The sequence below is a fragment of the Cannabis sativa genome, chromosome X (genome assembly GCF_029168945.1).
Source record: "Cannabis sativa cultivar Pink pepper isolate KNU-18-1 chromosome X, ASM2916894v1, whole genome shotgun sequence".
NCBI classification, from domain to species: Eukaryota; Viridiplantae; Streptophyta; class Magnoliopsida; order Rosales; family Cannabaceae; genus Cannabis; species Cannabis sativa.
This window is the reverse complement of record NC_083610.1, coordinates 56076351-56098642: the sequence shown is the minus strand read 5'-3', so window position 1 is coordinate 56098642 and position 22292 is coordinate 56076351.

The window sequence follows — 22292 nt, the reverse complement described above, 5'->3', positions numbered from 1 at the left end:
ATTATATACAGTTTTATAACTTAATTATCCTTAAACAAAATACAATCGCACGCGAAGTACGGTTTGTTTCCTAGTATATATAAAGGAGAAGTATGAGGCGGTGATGTGGCGGTCTAAAATTTCTCCAAAGTTATTTTTTTTTCTCCTTAATTCTCTTAATTTTTTTTTTTGAATTTCAAAGCTTTATTCAAAACGAGTCTTCCAAAACTAAGGAAGAATAACAAGCAGGTAAAGAAACCCCACTAAGAACACGATCAACCTCCAAAAGATAAGCTCTCGCAAAAGCATGCGCAAGCCTATTCGCAGATCGTTTAACAAAATAACATTCAATTGAAATTAAAGAGGTTAATAAACTAATACAATCTTTTAGCACTAAACCATAAGGAGAAACTAAAGACTTAGCATTCTTAATATCATTGATGAGTGTAAGACAATCGGTCTCCACTATTACATGATGCCAACCTTTCCTCTTGATCCAACTCAGAGCTTCCTTTAGACCCAATGCTTCCACCATTAGAGGACCCCAAGAACCCGAACAACAAGTTTGAACTGCCTCCAACACAAAGTCGTTGCTATCCCTAGCCACCATCCCGAAACTAAATCGACTTTCTTCGGAGAAAATAGCCCCATCAACATTAACTTTGATATAAGGTAACTCCGATTTAGTCAATTACTCAACATATCGCTCATGACCCAAGTCATTAGGAGAGGTAGAGTACTTGTTTTGAGCATCACTCCAAGAGACAAAGTTAAGAGAAGCTGTTGACACCACCTCCTCAATCGAAGAGTGCTTTGAGTCCCAAACAACTTTATTTCGGTTATTCTATAAAGTCCAGCACAACATGGCAGCCCTATGTTGATCATCTTTCCGCCACACCTTAATTCCATCATCAAACCAGCCTGCAAAATTAGAAGCAACCGATGGAAAGTCCGGAATTACAGCAGCCCGCTAGCAATTATGAGAAAAAGGGCACTCCACAAGTATATGCAGGACGGTTTCAACCCCTCCATGACAGAGAGGACAAGTAACATCAATAGGCACATGTTTCAAAGACAGTTGAAAACAAGTAGGTAAGCAATTGGAACACGCATGCCATAAAAGGTTTTTCACCTTCGGAGGAACCTTCAACTGCCAAAGAGAACGCCAAAACCCAGAGTTATCAGCTTGGCCCCGGGAACCTTTATTTTCCTGAATCAGATTATAAGCCGACCTCACAGTAAACATCCCCCGAACTATCCTTAGACCAAAACCAAAAATCATCATCAACCGACTGACTAAGAGGAATAGCTTTGACTAACCTATAATCAAGGTCACAAAGAACATCCAACAACACCTCGTCATCCCACTCTCTACAAGTAGTCTTCATTAACGTTGACACATGTTGGATTAGAAGACATAATGAAAGGTTGTTGCTCATCATTGAGCCAAGGATCCCTCAAAATACTAGTAGTAGAACCCGAAGCAATGCACTTACGGACACCCATTTTGACAACAAATTGCGCTTCAAGAATGCTCCTCCAAATGTAACTTGGATTATTACCAATCACAGCTGTAAGATAGGTGCCTGACGGAAAATATCTTGCTTGAAAAATTCTCCCTACCAAACTTTGATTATTCACCAATAAACGCCAACCCTGTTTGGCTAAAAGAGCAAGATTAAAATCCCGAATATTCCTAAATCCCATGCCGCCTTCATCTTTTCCTCTACCCAACCTCTTCCAACTCATCCAATGAATCCCCTTGTCCTGGTTCACTTTAGGACGCCACCAAAATTTACTCATCATACGCTCAATGTCCTTGCTGATCTCCTCTGTTAATAAAAAGACATTCATAGCATAAGTAGGTAAAGATTGAAGCACCGATTTGATAAGAACTTCCTTCCCCGCTTGAGACAAGAATTTATTATCCCAACTCTAAATCCTTTGGCGGACCTTGTCTTTGAGATAGCCTAGAACCGCATTTTTATTTCTGGTCATAAGGCTCGGCAAACCTAGATACTTGTTGTTGTCCCCCGCTTGTTGAATCCCCATCCTAGCATAAATAAAAGTTCTCATGTGACTGTGGTATTTGTAGAAAAGAATACAGAGGACTTAGCATAATTTACTTGCTGACCCGAAGCTACTTCAAACATTCTTAACAACCGTTGAACTTCATCTGATTCTCTATCTGTGGCTTTGCAATAAATATAGTTGTCGTCAGCAAAAATCAAGTGAGATATAATCGGAGCTCTATTAGCCACTCTACACCCATGTAACCACCTTCTCTCTTCAAATCTTCTGATAAGAGCAGATAAACCTTCAGCACAAACCAGAAACAAGTAGGGTGAAATAGGATCTCCTTGTCTAATCCCCCGAGAAGGCACAATAGGTCCCAACTTTAGACCCCCACTAACAATGTGATACCGAACTGAAGAAAGACACTGCTGAATTAAATTAACCCAAGTTCTGTCAAACCCCATCTTGGATAACATGGCACAAAGAAAATGCCATTCCACTCGATCGTAAGTTTTACTCAAATCAAGTTTCAATGCCATTTATCCATCTCGGGCAGTTTGTTTTCTCTTCAAATAATGCACAACTTCAAAAGCTATCATCACATTATTCGTTATTAACCGCCCAGGAATAAACGCACTTTGGTTTGGAGACACAACATAATGAAGAAGATGTTTCATACGATTTGCCAAAACCTTTGTGATAATTTTCGAGAGCACATTACAAAGAGATATAGGCCTTAAGTCACCCATTCTATCCGGATTCTTCTTTTTAGGAATCAACACCACATTAGTATCATTAATTCTCTTAATTTTTTAATATTTTAATTTTCTATAAAAATATAAAATATTTAAAAAAAAAGAAAATAAAAAATAAATTCCAAAAAAATATATCTAACTTTTCTAATACGTATACATGTATATATTAAAACTTTTCTTTCATATTTTTACCGACCCCATAAACTTATATGTTATATAAAATCTTTCTTTTCTCTCATCCGCTTATTTTCTTCATATATTCAAAACAATTTTCAACTTATATATTATATAAAACATTTCTTTTCTCTCATTTGCCTAATTTTCAATTGTATTATTTTAAAATAAATGGCCAGTTTCAATCATGGAATGAAAATACACCTTTCTTTTCTCTCATTTGCCTAATTTAGTATATATATAGTAACCTAAAATAATTTTGCAGATGTTGTTCTCTAAAATGCATACATCATGTTAATTGTTTTTCTCATAAGATTATAGAGATATAAATATAATAAGTAGTTAATTATTTAATACCTGATATGAATTTTTCATAATAAACTTTAATAATATTGGTAAATTAAAAACACCAATTTGTCGAAAAAAAAACACATCCAAAACTCTAACTACACACAAAGAAAAAAAAATGTATAAGTGAGTGAGCAAAGCTCAAAAATCATTGTGAAACTTTCTATAAGCTTTATTTTTAGAGGTGTATTTTTTAATAATTTTTTTTTTATTATTTTTCTTATATTACGATTTCTTTTTTTGTTAAATTTTTTTTCTCTAAAATATCTCTCTATTTCAAATTTCCATTTCTTTTATTATTTTTATATAATAAAACAAAATATCTATTGATTTTCTTTTTTTATTATTTTTTTTAAAAAAAAAATATCATCCATCCCAAATTAATATTTTTGGTTGTTTTAATAAATTAACTATTGGGTTTTATGCCCTAAATAAAACTCATTTCAATATAATCAGATTTGCTTATTAATATAGATCGGAAATAACATTTAATGTTGCATGGTTCACATGATTTATTTCATGATTATATTTACATAATGTATAAATTCATCTGAAACCCTTTTCACATACTTGATCCTGTTTATTGTGCTGTCAACACATTGGAAAGTAAACATGACTATGTGAATAAAGTTTCCTAGATTTATCAGACATAGGGTTTTACTGATATGATAATCTACAACAGAGTTTACTTGCATTTGGAGAAGTGCTATGTTCTTTCCAGAGCATTGGTTAAAGTAAAGCTCAGGTTGGATGCATGGAGTATGCATCGGAAGGGACCGATATTGAACTTTGACTTAGATTTATTAAACTTACCGTAATATCTATTCAAGTCAATATCGTCTAGTTGATCCTAGATCAAATGATCTTAATCCTGTTATGATTAGGCTCAATCTTGAAAGGCTATTCGTGTTCTTTGATTTGTTAGTTAAGCCTACTTTTAGGTCAGGGTGATACGTACATTTTGGGAACACGGTAGTGCAATTGAGTGGGAGCGCTAGCACAAACATGGAATCTATAGCTTCTATCTGGCGAATAGTAAGCAAAAGATGATCTCCTTCGAGCTTCACCAAACGAACATAAATGGTGGAGTACTCATTTCACATAAGCTGAAATATCATTTATACGGGGTCAAGTGTTTTAAGGAATAAATACATTGTAGGGTGTAACGGTAATCTAATCCCTTTACAGTGTAGATCATTCATATAGAGGATCATTGATCACATTAGGATTATAACAATGGATAACTAATGATGCATCTATATGGTGGAACATATAGAGCATTCTATATACTGAGAGTGCAATTCTAAGTTCTATGCGTGGATTCAACGAAGAATTAATAAGTTAGTGAATTTTAGTGTTAAATTCTTGATTTACTTATTGGAAGCTCGGTTATATAGACCCATGGTCGCCGCACTAGTTGAGATAATATTGCTTGTAAGACTCATATAATTGGTTTTGATTAATCAATTATAATTCTCAAATTAGACTATGTCTATTTGTGAAATTTTCACTAAGTAAGGGCGAAATTGTAAAGAAAGAGTTTTAGGGGCATATTTGTTAATTATGATACTTTGTATGGTTCAATTAATAAATATGATAAATGACAATATTATTTAATAATTATTTATAGTTATTAAATAATTAGAATTGGCATTTAAATGGTTGAATTAGAAAATTGGCGTTTTTGAGAAAATCAGATGCAGAAAAGATAAAACTGCAAAATTGCAAAAAGTGAGGCCCAAATCCACTAATCATGGCCGGCTACTTTTGTAGGCAATTTAAACTGATATTTTCATTATTTTAATGCCAAATAATTCAAACCTAACCCTAGTGGAATGCTATAAATAGATAGTGAAGGCTTCAGGAAAATTACACTTTTCTTCTGAGACTTCTGAATCAGAAAAACCTGAGCCTTCTCTCTCCCTATCTTTGGCCGACCCTTCTCTTTCTTCTTCCTTCTTAAATTTCGAAAATCTTAGTGTATGAGTAGTGCCCACACATAGCAAGTGATACCTCAACCATAGTGAGGAAGATCGTGAAGAAAGACTTTCAGCAAGAAGGAGGTTTCAGCATCAAAGATTCAGAGAAAGAGATCCAGGTTCAGATATTGATAATGCTTTGCTACAGAAAGGAATCAAGGGCTAAATATCTAAACGGAAAGAGTCATATTATTCTGCTGCACCCAATGTAAGGTTTCCTAAACTTTATATGTGTTTATTTCATCGTTTTAGAAAGTTCATATTTAGTGTGTTAATAAACATACTTGTGAGTAGATCTAAGATCCTGGTAAAATAATTTCCAACAACTGGCCTCAGAGCCATGGTAATTGATTTAGTTGCAAGAAATTTGGACTTTAAAACGATTGTTTGTTTGTTTTTGGATGGTATCATGTTGTATTGAGTGTTATTTGATGATTGATTGGTGTTTGTGAATTTTCGTTAAAAATAATTGAATATCTGTTTCTGGAATTATTTTTTTTGCATAGTATGGAAAAAATTAAGCAAGTTACTTTTTTACAGAACTCAATTTCGATTTAATTTGAATTAGTTATGATTTTTTGAAGATTCGAAAAAAATGGGAGTTGTGCTGAAATTTTCCTGCGCACGCGAAAACTGTCCGTACAGCTCGCAATATTTTCGTTTTTCTTCGTTTTTTCATGCTTTTTCATGGAGTTAACTTCCAATTTTTTGTGTAGTTCTGTATTTATACTATTACTATTCCTAATTCAATTCTAATTATCATTTTGAATTAATTTAATATTTTTTAAATTTAATTCAAGATATTAGTGTAATTTGAATTTAAAAATAGTTAGTATCTATCTTTTTTGCTTAATAATCTATCTTATTTTTTAATTTGATTATATCTTATCTTATTTTTAAATTTAAGGTCAGATTTAAAATATTTTAAATTAAATCTTTTTTAAATAATTTGACCTTATTTAAATTTAAAATAAGATAACTATAATCATGTAATTTTAAAAAGATGTAAGATATTTTGCTAACTTTTAAATTTTGTTATTTTATTTATTTAAATTACATTTAAAATCTGAAAAAGATATTCATTTATCTTTTCTAATTTTTTATTTAATTTTTATTTATAAAATAACATTTAAATTTTAAAAGTAGTTAGCAAATTTTGAAATGATATTTAGGTTGGTTGAAACCTAATTTTTCAAAATTGTAGGTTTAATTTTAAATTTAATTTTTTTTTAACAAAATTTTTTTATTTAATTAATTATTTTCGAAATTAATTATTTAATTTAAAATTAAATAAATCCTACATCCAACTATCCAACTAACCTTGTTGGAGGAGTATGTGTTTTAGCTTGTGTGTAAGTTTTCAAAACCTATTATTACTTGATTGCAAATAGCCATGGTTACTTTTTGCCAGATCTAATGATCTGATGGCTCCCTTGGTCAAGTTAATAATTTGTAACAGGTATATTTACAATCTTCTTTCATCTGTGTATGACCTAGCAACATGATAGGACCCATCCAAAGTGTGCCTGTGTGAGCCTATGTGTTTAATTTCATTATAGATGCATATAGGTTGTTGTTGCTAAATAAATTATCATAGTTCTTGATAGATTTTATTTAGGCCCATTTAGTTTTTGGGTGTCTTCAATTAATAACAGTTGTTCATTTTAAGGTTAAATTCCTCTCTTTTGGGTCTTGTGTGAGAGTTGGGAGCCATAGTAGTGGGTACGACATACTGAACCCAGCACCCCCTCACATAAACCACCCCAATTGTGAAGGCCCATTTGCCTGATTTGAATGACTGTACTAGGTTAATTAAACTAGTTTAACCTAATAAAATTGATTAGCAACATAATTAATTTCATTTATTTTGAAATTAATTTAAGAAAATTATAGTTTAAAGAATTTTTTATTTTAAGCTAAACTATATGTATTTTCTTGTATTTAATTAAATATAGAATTATAACCATCTAGATTCTTTCTGAAGCTTAATTTAAATTTTTCATTAAATATTCCTATTTAAGTTGATATTTAGTTATCTCTAACTAATCAACTTAAATCTGAATATCTTTTGGATTTAAAATTTCAAAATTAAGTTGAGGAATTTTAGGCATTGGTTATTAAGATTCTTTAGATATTTTTTAAGTTAATATCTTTTCGAATATTAACTTAAAATGGAATATTTTAGATATTTTTTAAGTTAATATTTTTTCGAATATTAACTTAAAATGGAATATTTTCAAATTAAGTGGTTACAACTTAATTTTTGATATTTAATTAAATTTAAATTTGAAAATATTTAAGTTCTAGATTTTTTCTAATACAACTTAAATTAGATATTTTTTTAAATTTTGTGGAAAAGATACTTAGTCAAATAAGATATTTTCTAGATAGTTATTTCTAGACTACTTATTATTTCTAATATTAAATAGGAAAATATTGTACATTGTGAAATTAATTATTTATATAATTAATTTTGGTACAATTTAGTTTAAGTATATTTTTCCTAGTATTAAACTAGAGATTAATAATTAAGCCTTTTCTACACTTAATTATTTATTTCTTGAATTTAATACATTTAATTAACTTGAAAATTAAATATCTAAGTTGATTTTCATCATCATACTTAAATATTTCTTTTTCATGACACTTAATTAAATAGAAAATTATTTTTAGTTGAAATTTATTTTTTCAACTAAATTTAAATAATTTTCAAAATATATTTTTTCCTTATTTTATTAATCAAATTTTGAAATTGCATTTCTTAAATGCTGGTATTTCGAATTTTATTTGAAAAATAGATTAAAGTTGTAAATTATTTATTTTAATTTTGGACCAACTTAAATCAATAATTTTTTCATTTATTGATTAATTTAAAATAAATGAAGTAAAATATATTTTATTAGAAATTTAATTAATTAGTCAAAGGAAAATCTAGATAGGTGATATTTTTGCTTGAAGTATTTTTCTAGTGTATTTAATTAAATAGAAAATTAATATTTAAGTTGATTTTCATCATCATACTTAAATATTTGAAAATTTTCTTATATATATTTAATTAAATAGGAAAATTATATTTTTTGTTGTAAATTAATTTTATTAATTTTGGGCCAACATTAAATTAAAATAATTTTTCTTGGTTTTTTTTTTATTTTAATATGCAATTTCGAAAATTGTATTCTTAAATACTTTAATTTTTCGAAATGCAATATATATTTATAGAAAATTAAATTTGAGTTGTAAATTAATTTTGTAACAACTTAAATTGAATATTTTTCTAAATATTTATTGGAAATTATTACTCAGATGGAAATAATTCATATTATTTTCATATCCATCTAAGTAAAATTTATAAATATTAAAATTAAAATTTATATTTAGAATTTTCATTCTAAATTGAAATTTTAATTAAATAAATATATATTTAAAATAAATAGATTAAATAAAGAGAATCAAAGAAAATACAACTCACTTTAAATAATGAGCTTTATTATTATTAAGATATTCGATCTCCATTGTTGGTCTTACAATAGTTAAATGTTTTCAATATAACCTCGAGACACTAGACTTCGTCCCCCTATGGATGGTTATTCGTTGAACGCATTTAACACCGTAAGATCTCATTTGATAAGTGTTTTGTAAGTTTTCGTCTCTATTAGACTCTCCCCTACGGTGACTACTTAGAGATAAACTTATAAAACATGAAACAATGGTGGAAGCTCATAAAATGAGAATAACCTTGACTCTCGCCTACCGGGACAACGTTGGATTCTTATTTTGATCGAATAAAAGGTTGCTAGAATGGTTTCTATTTTAGATGAGCTGACAACTCTATTCAATAAATGATAATTTGACTCTCGCCTACCGGGACACTGTATCAGTTTGTTGGAAACCTTAGAAATTATTTAGGATTGTATGTTTTAGTATTTTCACTTGTCATTCCTACTTGCTATATGTTTAATAATTTCTGAATTGTGTATGAATTTATATTGAACCATGTTATTTTCTGTTATTAAATTGTAGTTTAATTTCGAATCTTCATTGTTGGTCTAACATGTTTGTTTTTCTAATGAGATAAATCCCTAATGGATTTTCACCATTAGACATACATAATAGTGTAAGATCTCGAAAGATAAATATTGTATATGCAACATCTAGCTGTTCATCAATTGATGACACCTTAGACTAGTATTTTTACAATATGAAACAAGAAGATTACATAAATAAGATTACTTTGCCTTTCGCTAATCGAAGCATCGTTGGATTCTTATTTATAAACGAAATTATCCTAATTCCTCTTAGCTTATTCATTTCGAATTAGCTCAATAACATATCATTGGATGAATGGTCTATATATCATATAATGTCATTCTATATTTTCTCTTTAGAAATTTAAATGACGCATATGATTATAATCCCGAAATTCTATTCCCAATTGATATAAATCCTCAATCTTAGAAATCTCCTACTTGTATGGGTAAATCTGACTTAGAGTTAAATTAGTAGTGGTGGTCCAAGAAAGAATTACTCATTATATTTGGTTGAATTTAAGTCTTTGACTTTAATTTTAGAATCCAAACAGAAATTTTCTTATATTTCTATTTCCAGGAAGCAATACAGTTACACTTTCCAAGTGTTTAATATCCATCTTCTATTAATGGATTCAAACTGTATGGAATATGAGTTAGGTATTCTGTGACCAGGATCCACTTGCACTATTCTAAGAATTCTTTGATGTAACTAAACCTAAGTCATCAAAAGACACTACCACATTTTTTTTTAATCTATGGCATTTGTATCTTGTTCATAGTGGATTTGACAAGATCAATCTCTGCAAAGAGTTGATATGCCTATATCCACTGAAAGTAGTTCATCTCATTCGCAGATGGATGAACATTCAGGGGTGGATATGAGTTTTTCGTTGTATTCTTAAAACGATCACTCTAGATTATACCTTATGCAAAGAAATTTGAAATGTTTGAAAAATTTCATTAATTTCTAGCAATGTTAAAACCATTAAGGTAAGTGGTTAAAGATCTTGCGAACTGATAGGGGTGGAGAAATAGTTAGTAGATATGCAGTTCAAAGATCATTAAATTGATTTTTGAATTATATCCAAACTTACCTCCCCAGAAATTTCAAGTTGCATATTGATGATTAGTTACTAGTCGTTGCCTAAATCCTTCTATGGTAATACAATTTCATAATGATGTAATGGTTGTATACTTAATGTAAATCATTACTAGATTCATGGATGACCTAATCAAAATCTTAAGAATAGCTAGAACTGTTAACCATGGTTTGTTAGCTATTCTAAGTGATTAGGGGTGGACCATCCCATAGTCAATAGATAAGAAAGTGTTTGTTCAAACAAATACTACTTTTCTAAGAAAATGACTAAGTCTGAAAATAAAGTAGCATATAAAGGAGATATTTAATTCTTGATTCCAAAAGTGTTCTATCATCTTATTTGACATATGATGATCCCACTGCCTCTGTTGTCTTGTCACAACCAAAGAGGTTAATACCATTTAGTTTTCTTAGACATAATTCACAGTACCTTGTCGTAGTGGGAGAGTTTCTAGGAACTCACCTTCTTATGACTTGGGAGACACTAGTGATTAAAATCCATTGCGGGTTTAAACAAGTAATGGATTGTCAAGATAAGAAACTAAGAAGAAAGCCAAAAGAACTATGGTTTAATCCATTCACATGGAATAACCTAAAGTTTTCTATTACAAGGACATAAAAGGAAATTTTCGTTTATAAGTCCATTCAATGGACTTAACAAAACTTCTTGTTCCTAGTATTATAGATTTGAGTTTATCTAAACCTATGGCTTATGGTATACCTGGTAATTACTTACTCTAATGCAAGCAACTTACTTTAGTAAGATGCTGAAGCATTTTCTTTCTAATGGCAATCTATAGAAGCTTCACAACTTCTTAAACATAGATTTTATTTATCTAAGGAAAAGTTTCAACTATTCCAGAAAAGATAAAGCCATGAAAGAATTTCTTAAATCAACAGTGAGAGGTCTTAGATATGCTTTTGTATGCCTTAGACCAGACACCTGCTGTTGAGTGGGAGTAATGAGTAGGTATCAGATTAATCCAGGAGAAGAACATTGGAAGACAATCAAGTAAATCTTAAGATTAAGAAGAGGAACTATATGTTAGTCTATAAGGGTGCGTTTAAAACTCTTAGACTACACCATATCAGATTTTGAAATTTGCCTTTGTGCCAGAAAATCTTTCTGATAAGATGGTGGTTACTCTAGGGGTGGAATAGTGATTTTGGAGAAGTGTAAAAACCTATCTGAAGTCTCTAGGTCTACCAGAAAGGGACTGAATGTTAAAGTTACAGGAAAGGTACTTATTCAGTCTAAGGAAAGTTCTATACATTTTTGGCACCATTCCAAATTGCCTAAACTACTAGTGTTATTTCCCTATTAACCAAAAGTAGTTGCCAAAGGTATGTATAGAATCCAGTATCCCAAGAGAGTAGACATATAGAGAGGATTTTCACATTATCAATAATTTTGTGATTAAGGAAGAGTAATGGTCGAGAAAAGGTTGTCGTTAATTCAACTTTTCAGATCCTATTACGAGGAGTTTACTACTACTACACTTGATTTGTATATCAAGGTGTTGAGATTATTTGAAACGCACTCTTTGTTTTATATTAGTGCAAGTGGGAGTTTGTTGGGTTTTATGCCCTAAATAAAACTCATTTCAATATAATCAGATTTGCTTATTAATATAGATTAGAAATAACATTTAATGTTGCATGGTTCACATGATTTATTTCATGATTACATTTACATAATGTATAAACTCATCTGAAACCCTTTTCACATACTTGATCCTGTTTATTGTGCCGTCAACACATTGGAAAGTAAACATGACTATGTGAATAAAGTTTCCTAGATTTATCAGACATAGGGTTTTACTGATATGATAATCTACAACAGAGTTTACTTGCATTTGGAGAAGTGCTATGTTCTTTCCAGAGCATTGGTTAAAGTAAAGCTCAAGTTGGATGCATGGAGTATGCATCGGAAGGGACCGATATTGAACTTTGACTTAGATTTATTAAACTTACCGTAATATCTATTCAAGTCAATATCGTCTAGTTGATCCTAGATCAAATGATTTTAATCCTGTTATGATTAGGCTCAATCTTGAAAGGTTATTCGTGTTCTTTGATTTGTTAGTTAAGCCTACTTTTAGGTCAGGGTGATACGTACATTTTGGGAACACGGTAGTGCAATTGAGTGGGAGCGCTAGCATAAACATGGAATGTATAGCTTCTATCTGGCGAATAGTAAGCAAAGGATGATCTCCTTCGAGCTTCACCAAACGAACATAAATGGTGGACTACTTGTTGGGTTTTATGCCCTAAATAAAACTTTGTTTCAATGTAATCCAGATTATTCTATATCAATAAAGTAACAGAAGTAATTTTTCATTCGCTTGTGTATGTTTTGGTTCACTTAATCAATTGCTTGTCTATTTGATTTATAAATTCATCCAAACCCTTTTCACATACTTGAACATGTTTATTGTGTTGTCAACACAGTGGAAAATAAACATGATTATGTGAATAAAGTATTCCTAGATTTATCAGAACACTGGGTTTCACTGATATGACAATCTACAACAGAGTTTACTTACATTTGGAGAAATGTTATGTTCTTTCCAGAACATAGGTTAAAGTAAAGCTCAGGTTGGATGCATGGAGTATGCATTGGAATGGACCGATATTGAACTTTGAATTAGATTTTGAAACTTACCGTAAACATCTATTCAATTCAATATCAGAAGTTGATCCTAGATCACATGATCTAAATCCTGATATGGTTAGGCTCAATTTCAAGAGTGTTATTCGTGTTCTTTGATTTGTTAGTTAAGCCTAAAACTGTAGTCTGGGCAATACATACATTTTGGGAACACGGTAGTGCGATTGAGTGGGAGCGCTAACATAAATATGGAATCTATAGCTTCTATCTGGCGAATAGTAAGCAAAGGGTGATCTCCTTCGAGCTTAACCAAACGAGATAAATGATTGAGTACTCATTTCACTTAGTTGAAATATCATTTATACAGGGTTAAGTGTTTTAAGGATAAAATACATTGTAGGGTGTTACGGTAATCTAAGTCCCTTTACAGTGTAGATAATCCATATAGAGGATCATTGATCACATTAGGATTATAACAATGGATAACTAATAATGTGTCTATATGGTGGAACATATAGAGCATTCTATATACTGAGAGTGCAATTCTGAGTTCTATGTGTGGATTCAACGAAGAATTAATAAGTCAGTGAATTTAAGTGGTAAATTCAAGACTCTTATTGGAAGCTCGGATATATAGACCCATGGTCCCCTCACTAGTTGAGATGATATTACTTGTAAGACTCATTTAATTGATTTTAATTAATCAATTAAAAATTCTCAAGATAGACTTGTCAGTTTGAGAATTTGGCACTCATTAAGGGCAAAACAGTAAATAGAGATTTTGAAGGGCATATTTATTAATTAGGAAACTTTAATTAGTTTCATTATTAATAAAATAAATGATAATATATTATTTGATAATTATTTTTAATTATTAAGTAATTAGATTTATCATTAATATGGTTGAACAGTGGAATTGGCAACATTTCACAAAAAGGGAAACTATCAAGTGTAGGAAAATGAAAGTTGGAAAAGAGGCAAGCCTTGTTTCCACATTGCCTAGGCCGGCCCCCTTTACCTTCCTTTTCCCTTGATTTTCTCAGTTCAAAATGTCAATCATAGCCCTTGGTGGTCTTCTATAAATAGAAGGCAAAGGCTTCAGAATTTAACATCTCTGTACAAGCTTTTCACAGCATTATTCTGAAAGAATTTTCTCTCAGAAAATTCTCTCTGAGCCGCCACCCTCTCTCTCTCTATACCTTCACTGTTTCAAAATATATGAGTGCTAGAGTAGTGCCCACACACATCAAGTAATACCTCAATCATAGTGAGGAAGGCTGTGTAGTTTTCAGAGACAACAAAGAAGGACTTTCGGGCTCAGATCTTGATTATACTCTGCTACAGAAAGGAATCAAGGGTTAGAGATCTGAGTGGGAGGAGACATATATATTCCGCTGCAATCACTGTAAGATTTCTTATACTCTTATGTGTTTAATTTCATATCGTTTTAGAAGTTCATATTTGGGTTGTTAAATCAACATACTTGTGAGTAGATCTAAGATCCTGGTAAAATAACTTCCAACAACTGGCACCAGAGCCATGGTAATTGATTTGCTTGCAAGAAATTTGGACTTAAAACAATTTGCTTGTTTTTTGGATGGTATCATGTTGCTTTGAGTGTCATATTGATGTTTGAATGTTGTTTGTGAATTCTGGGAAAAATGGTTACTGTTTTTATTCTGTAATTATTTTTGTTGGATAGTTTGGAAAATTCTAAGCAATTTACTTTTTTACAGAACTCGATTTCGATTTAATTTGAATTAGTTATGAATTTTTGAAAATTGGAAAAATCGGGGTGACGAGCAACTTCATCACGCGCGCGGAAGGGCTGCTTGCAGCCTCCCTGCGCCGTGATTTCTCGGCCAATCACCCCAGATCCGCGCGCGGATGGCCATGCACAGCATGCCATCCGTACAGTTCATCCAATTTTTCAATTTTTTCGATTTTTCATGCTATTTCATGGAATTAAATTCCGATTTTTTGTGTAGTTTTGTATATTGATTTTTGTTTTTCAAATTTCAAATCTAATTATCAGAAATAAATTAATTTTTAATTTTTAAAAATTAATTTTAGATATTAGTGTAATTTGATTTTGAAAAGAGGAAAAAATCAAGTTTTTGCTTACCTTTTTCTTATTTCCTTTAAAATTTGATTATTTTATTTTTTTTAAGGTCAGATATTATTTATTTTTTTTTTTGGTAACTTGACCTTAATTAAAATAAGATCACAATAATCATGATAATTTTAAAAGAGGAAATAAGGTATTTTTTTGTTAACTTTTAAATTTTGTTATTTTTTAATTAAATTAAATTGTAAAACAAGAAAAGGTATTTACCATTTTCTATTTTATTTTTAATTTATTAAATAACATGAAATTTAAAAGGAAAGTTAGCAATTTATTTTGAAATGACATTTAGGTTACCCAAAACCTAATTTTTCAAAATGGTAGGTTTAATTTTATTTTTATTTTTCGAAATAAATGATTAAAATTAAATAAATCCTACATCCAACTATCCAAATCTAACCTTGTTGCAGGAGTATGTGTTTTAGATTGTTTGTAAGTTTTCTAAAACCTATTATTGCTTGATCTAAATTGCCTTGGTTAAATTGATGATAGATCAGTTGATCTAATTTTAACCAAAGGTTCAATTGACGATAGATCAAGTAAATAATTTGTAACGGGTAATTTTTTACAAACTTCTTTCATCTGTGTATGACTTAGCAACATGATAGGATCCATCCAAATGTGTATGCCTGTGTGAGCCTATATGTTTAATTTCTATTATAGATACATATAGGTGGTTGTTGCTAAATAAAATATCATAACTGATAGATTTTATTTAGGCTCATTTAGTTGTGAGCCTATTCAATTAATAACAGTTATTCATTGTAAGGTTAAATTCCTCTCTTTTGGGCCTTGTGTGAGAGTTGGGAGCCTTAGAAGTGGGTGCGACATCTTGGACCTGACTCCCCCTCACATGAACAACCCCAATTGTGAAGGCCCATTTGCCTGATTTGGATGACTGTGATAGGTTAATTATATTAGTTTGACCTAATAAAAGATTGATTAGCAACATAATTAATTTCATTGTTCCTTGAAATTAATTTAAGAAAAACATAGTTTGAATGGTCATATTCTAGAAAGCTATATGTATTTTTCTTGTTTTAATTAAATATGGAATTATAACCATGTAAATTCTTTCTGAATCTTAATTTTATAATTTCATTAAATATTCATATTTAAGTTGAGATTTAGTTAAATCTATCAAATCAACTTAGATTTGAATATTTTTGAATTTCCTATTATAAATTAAGTTGAGGAATTTTGGAAATTGGTTATTAAGATTCCTTAGATATTTTTTAAGTTGATATTTTCTAAATATGGGAACTTAAAATGGAATATCTTCTAAATTAAGTGGTTACTACTTAATTGATAATATTTAATTAAGTCATTGTTTGAGGAATATTTTTAAGTTGGGTATTTAGATTTTCTAAACAACTTAAATAAGATATTTTTCAAAATTATTCCATTTTTGAAATTTAATTAAAGTTTTTTTTTACTTTAATTTGTAATATTTCATTATTGAGATATGGAATATAAATGATTAGACAAAATACATGTTTAAATAATGAGCTTTAATCAAAGAGAAATTCGATCTCCATTGTTGGTTTTACATAGCTATTGTTTTAGTGAGTAATCCTCCCTAATGGAGGAACGTTCATTAGCAAGTTAGCGCCGTTTAATCTCGAAAGATAAGTATTCTTATAGGTTTATTTATATGGTTCATGACCACCCTAATGGTGGCGACTATGTAAGACTTATAAGAATACGAAACAATGGTAGAAGCTCATAAGATAGAATTGCCTTGACTCTCGCCTAAACGGGACAACGCTGAATTCCAATCTTGATCGAATAAAAGGTTGCTAGAATGTTTGACATTTTAGATGAATTGACAACTCTATTCAATGGATGATGCTTTGATTCTCGCCTAAACGGGACACTGTATCAGTTCGTTGGAAACCTTGGAAAATAAACTATGTTAGATTTAGTATTTTTATAACATAAGTGATTGTTTGTTTTTACGAACTGTGTATGAATTTATAGAACCGAAACCTTACTTCTGTTTATTGATATGTTGTAGTGCCAAAATGAATAACCCTCATCCCGATCCACTCCTAGTTAGTATCTTTGCAAAAGAACTCAATGGTGTGAAAATGCATCTGGTAGTTGCATTAACTCGCACCTATTGTTGATGAATCTGAAATTCCAAAAGGCAAATCTACTAGGAATTGATTTATCAAAGGAACAATGGGTGAAACTCATACTTTATAGTCTTCCTCAGGAGTATAACGGCTTTTGTTCTATATTACTTATTGAACAATCCTAACTCCTCCGACATGGACAAACTCGAGTCTGAGTTGAGGGCCCATGAGCGGGATCTGATTGCAATGAGACCTGCTAGCATTGCAAGTTTTTAATCAGAGGAAGAAGATTAAGCATGAGGGCTCCAACAAAGCTGCTTCTTCAAGTACAAATGTCAGACATCATGTTCTATGTGCGAATTGTAATGGAAAGGGACATAAAGAAGAACAATGTCCCATGCTTCTAGACAATTCAAACGAAGGTGATGCTTTTGTATTTGAATCATGTGTTTTAGAGAACGACAAATCCTCCTGGATTGTTGATTCTGGATCTACTAACCATGTATGTTCTTCATTACAGCTGCTTGAAACTTGGGAGAATCTTCACCCAGATGAGTTAAAGCTTAAAGTTGGAAATGGCGAGTTGGTATCAGTTAAAGCAAGAGGAACAACCCGAATCAAGTTTAATTCTAAGAAGTTTTTACTTTTAGAGAATGTTTTATATATTCCTAATTTTAGTAGAAACTTGATTAGTGTTTCATGTTTACAGACACAATTTTATATATTGAATTTTTCGAGTTCAAATTGTTCAATTTCTCGTAATGGATTTCATATATGTGTTGCAAACATGGAACGAGGGCTTTATGTTTTAAGACCTGATACTCAAATCTCACTAAATACTGAACTTTTCAATGTAGCTAGACCTAGAAGCCTTAAGAGAAAAGAGATTGATAATGATGATCAAACTTATCTATGGCATTTACGTTTAGGTCATATAGGCTTTGATAGACTCAATAGGCTAACCAAAGACGGTCCATTGAAAGATGTCGTCTTAGGAGAGCTGCCAGTCTGCGAGTCTTGCCTAGAAGGTAAAATGACCAAACGTTCTTTCTCTGCAAAGGGAGAACGTGCCAAAGAACCCCTAGGGTTAGTACATTCAGATGTTTGCGGACCGCTGAATGTAAAAGCCAGAGGAGGTTATGAGTATTTCGTCACTTTCATTGATGATTTCTCTAGATATAGTTTTCTTTACCTAATGCGAAAGAAATCTGAAACGTTTGACAAGTTTCAGGAATTTCATGCTTTGGCTCAAAACCAATTAGGTAAAACATTAAAGATCTTGCGGGCGATAGGGGTGGAGAATATAGTGGATATGCGGTTCAAAGATCATTTAATTGAACTTGGAATTGAATCCCAATATACGCCCCTAGCACTCCACGGCGAGAATGGAGTTGCGTAAAGAAGAAATCGCACTCTCTTAGAAATGGTTAGGTCTATGCCGAGTTACTCAACTCGTCTACATCCTTACGGGGATATGCTATTCAAATGGCAAACGACATTTTGAATGTTGTTCCATCTAAAGCAGTCCCTAAGACACCCGTCGAACTATGGAATGGTCGCACACCTAGTTTGCGCCATTATAGGATTTGGGGGTGCCCTGCTCACGTCTTAAGAAAGAAAGAAGGCAAACTAGAATCGCGGGCGAGGTTTGCATGTTTGTCGGAAATTCTAAAGAGACTAGGGGTGGACTATTCTATAGTCACAAGGATAACAAAGTGTTTGTCTCTACAAATGCTACTTTCCTTGAAGAGAACTATATGAAAGACAACAAACCGAAAAGTGAAATTGTATTAGAGGAAATGCTCACAGATACTGTTCCTTCAAATGTACCATCTTCTTCTACTCAAGAAGAGGACCATCCCACTCCCTCAGTTAGCAAGCCGAGAAAACTACTACTAAAGCTCCTGTTCAGAATATCACCGCTCCTCGTCGTAGGGTTTCAACGAAACCATCTCGTTATGGCTTGGATGGTGAAATCAATATGGTCGTTGGTGACGGTATTGATGACGACCCATTGACCTATAAACAGGCAATGGCAAGTCCGCAACGGAAGCGATGGTCACCCGGTATGGATTCAGAAATGGATTCCATGAAGAAGAACAAAGTCTGGGAATATGTAGAACCACCTGAAGATTTTCGTCCAATTGGATGTAAATGGGTCTACAAGAAGAAAAGAGGTGCTGGAGGCGAAGTCGAAACTTTCAAAGCTAGACTGGTCGCCAAGGGTTATACCCAAAGAGAAGGTGTGGACTATGAGGAAACTTTTAGTCCTGTTGCCATGCTCAAATCCATCCGAATTCTTCTCTCCATAGCTGCCGCTTTAGATTATGAAATGCTGCAAATGGATGTCAAGACTGACCTTTCTTAATGGGCTTCTTGAAGAAACCATCTATATGGAGCAACCATAAGGTTATGTTCTTCCCAGGCGGAGAGAATAAAGTTTGCAAGTTAAATAGGTCCATATATGGGCTTAAGCAAGCTTCTCGCTCATGGAACAAAAGGTTTGATGAGATCATCAAGACCTACGGCTTTCATCAGAATGAAGATGAACCTTGTGTTTACCAACTCAAGGAAAACCAAGTAGTAGTATTCCTGGTTCTTTATGTTGATGACATTTTGATCATTGGAAACAATGTCAAGAAAATGACTCACATCAAGGAATGGCTTGACACTCAATTCGACATGAAAGACTTGGGTGAGGCAGCCTATGTTCTTGGTATTCAGATTGTCAGAAACCGGAAAGAGCATCCTCGCTCTCTCTCAAACAACCTTACATTGACAAAGTTCTTGAGAGATTTTCCATGACCAATACCAAAGGGGCGAACATGCCCTCTAGACATGGTATCCGTCTATCTAAGGAACAGTGTCCTACTGATCCTCAAGAGATAGAAGACATGGCAAAAATTCCTTATGCTTAACGATTGGGAGTCCGATGTATGCTATGCTATGCACTTAGACCTCGACATCCGCTATGCGTGCTTGGAATCGTGAGCAGGTATCAGTCAAATCCAGGAAGGGTACATTGGAATGCGGTTAAGTATATTTTGAAATACTTAAAGAGTACAAGAGATTATGTATTAGTCTACAAGGGTGGTGCTTTGAATCCCTTAGGCTATACAGACTCAGATTTCCAAGGATGTCTTGAAGACAGGAAATCTACATCTGGGATGGTGTTTACTCTTGGGGGTGGAGCAGTAGTTTGGAGAAGTGCTAAACAAACTGCGATTTCGGATTCTACCATGGAGGTATCACATAGCCGCGGCTGAAGCGGCTAAAGAGGTTGTACGGCTTGGGAAGTTCTTCACCGAGTCTTGGTGTAGTTCCCGGAATGGAAAGGCCTCTAGTCCGCTTTGTGATAACACCGGAGCTATAGCCAACAAGAAGGAACCTCGAGCCACAAGAGAAGTAAGCACATAGAAAGAAAGTATCACATTATCAGAGAATATGTGGCAAGAGGGGATGTACTGGTGGAGAAAGTGGATACGCAGGATAACTTGGCTGATCCATTCACCAAAGTCTTGGCAGTAACTTCATTCGAAAAGCACCGTCAGAATTTAGGCTTAATTGAAATGTACTGATTTGTTTTATATTAGTGCAAGTGGGAGTTTGTTGGGTTTTATGCCCTAAATAAAAATCTGTTTCAATGTAATCCAGATTATTCTATATCAATAAAGTAACAGAAGTAATTTTTCATTCGCTTGTGTATGTTTTGGTTCACTTAAACAATTACTTGTCTATTTGATTTATAAATTCATCCAAACCATTTTCACATACTTGAACATGTTTATTGTGTTGTCAACACAGTGGAAAATAAACATGATTATGTGAATAAAGTATTCCTAGATTTATCAGAACACTGGGTTTCACTGATATGACAATCTACAACATAGTTTACTTACATTTGGAGAAATGTTATGTTCTTTCCAGAACATAGGTTAAAGTAAAGCTCAGGTTGGATGCATGGAGTATGCATTGGAATGGACCAATATTGAACTTTGAATTAGATTTTGAAACTTACCGTAAACATCTATTCAATTCAATATCAGAAGTTGATCCTAGATCACATGATCTAAATCCTGATATGGTTAGGCTCAATTTCAAGAGTGTTATTCGTGTTCTTTGATTTGTTAGTTAAGCCTAAAACTGTAGTCTGGGCAATACATACATTTTGGGAACACGGTAGTGCGATTGAGTGGGAGCGCTAACATAAATATGGAATCTATAGCTTCTATCTGGCGAATAGTAAGCAAAGGGTGATCTCCTTCGAGCTTAACCAAACGAGATAAATGATTGAGTACTCATTTCACTTAGTTGAAATATCATTTATACAGGGTTAAGTGTTTTAAGGATAAAATACATTGTAGGGTGTTACGGTAATCTAAGTCCCTTTACAGTGTAGATAATCCATATAGAGGATCATTGATCACATTAGGATTATAACAATGGATAACTAATAATGTGTCTATATGGTGGAACATATAGAGCATTCTATATACTGAGAGTGCAATTCTGAGTTCTATGTGTGGATTCAACGAAGAATTAATAAGTCAGTGAATTTAAGTGGTAAATTCAAGATATGCTTATTGGAAGCTCGGATATATAGACCCATGGTCCCCTCACTAGTTGAGATGATATTACTTGTAAGACTCATTTAATTGATTTTAATTAATCAATTAAAAATTCTCAAGATAGACTTGTCAGTTTGAGAATTTGGCACTCATTAAGGGCAAAACAGTAAATAGAGATTTTGAAGGGCATATTTATTAATTAGGAAACTTTAATTAGTTTCATTATTAATAAAATAAATGATAATATATTATTTGATAATTATTTTTAATTATTAAGTAATTAGATTTATCATTAATATGGTTGAACAGTGGAATTGGCAACATTTCACAAAAAGGGAAACTATCAAGTGTAGGAAAATGAAAGTTGGAAAAGAGGCAAGCCTTGTTTCCACATTGCCTAGGCCGGCCCCCTTTACCTTCCTTTTCCCTTGATTTTCTCAGTTCAAAATGTCAATCATAGCCCTTGGTGGTCTTCTATAAATAGAAGGCAAAGGCTTCATAATTTAACATCTCTGTACAAGCTTTTCACAGC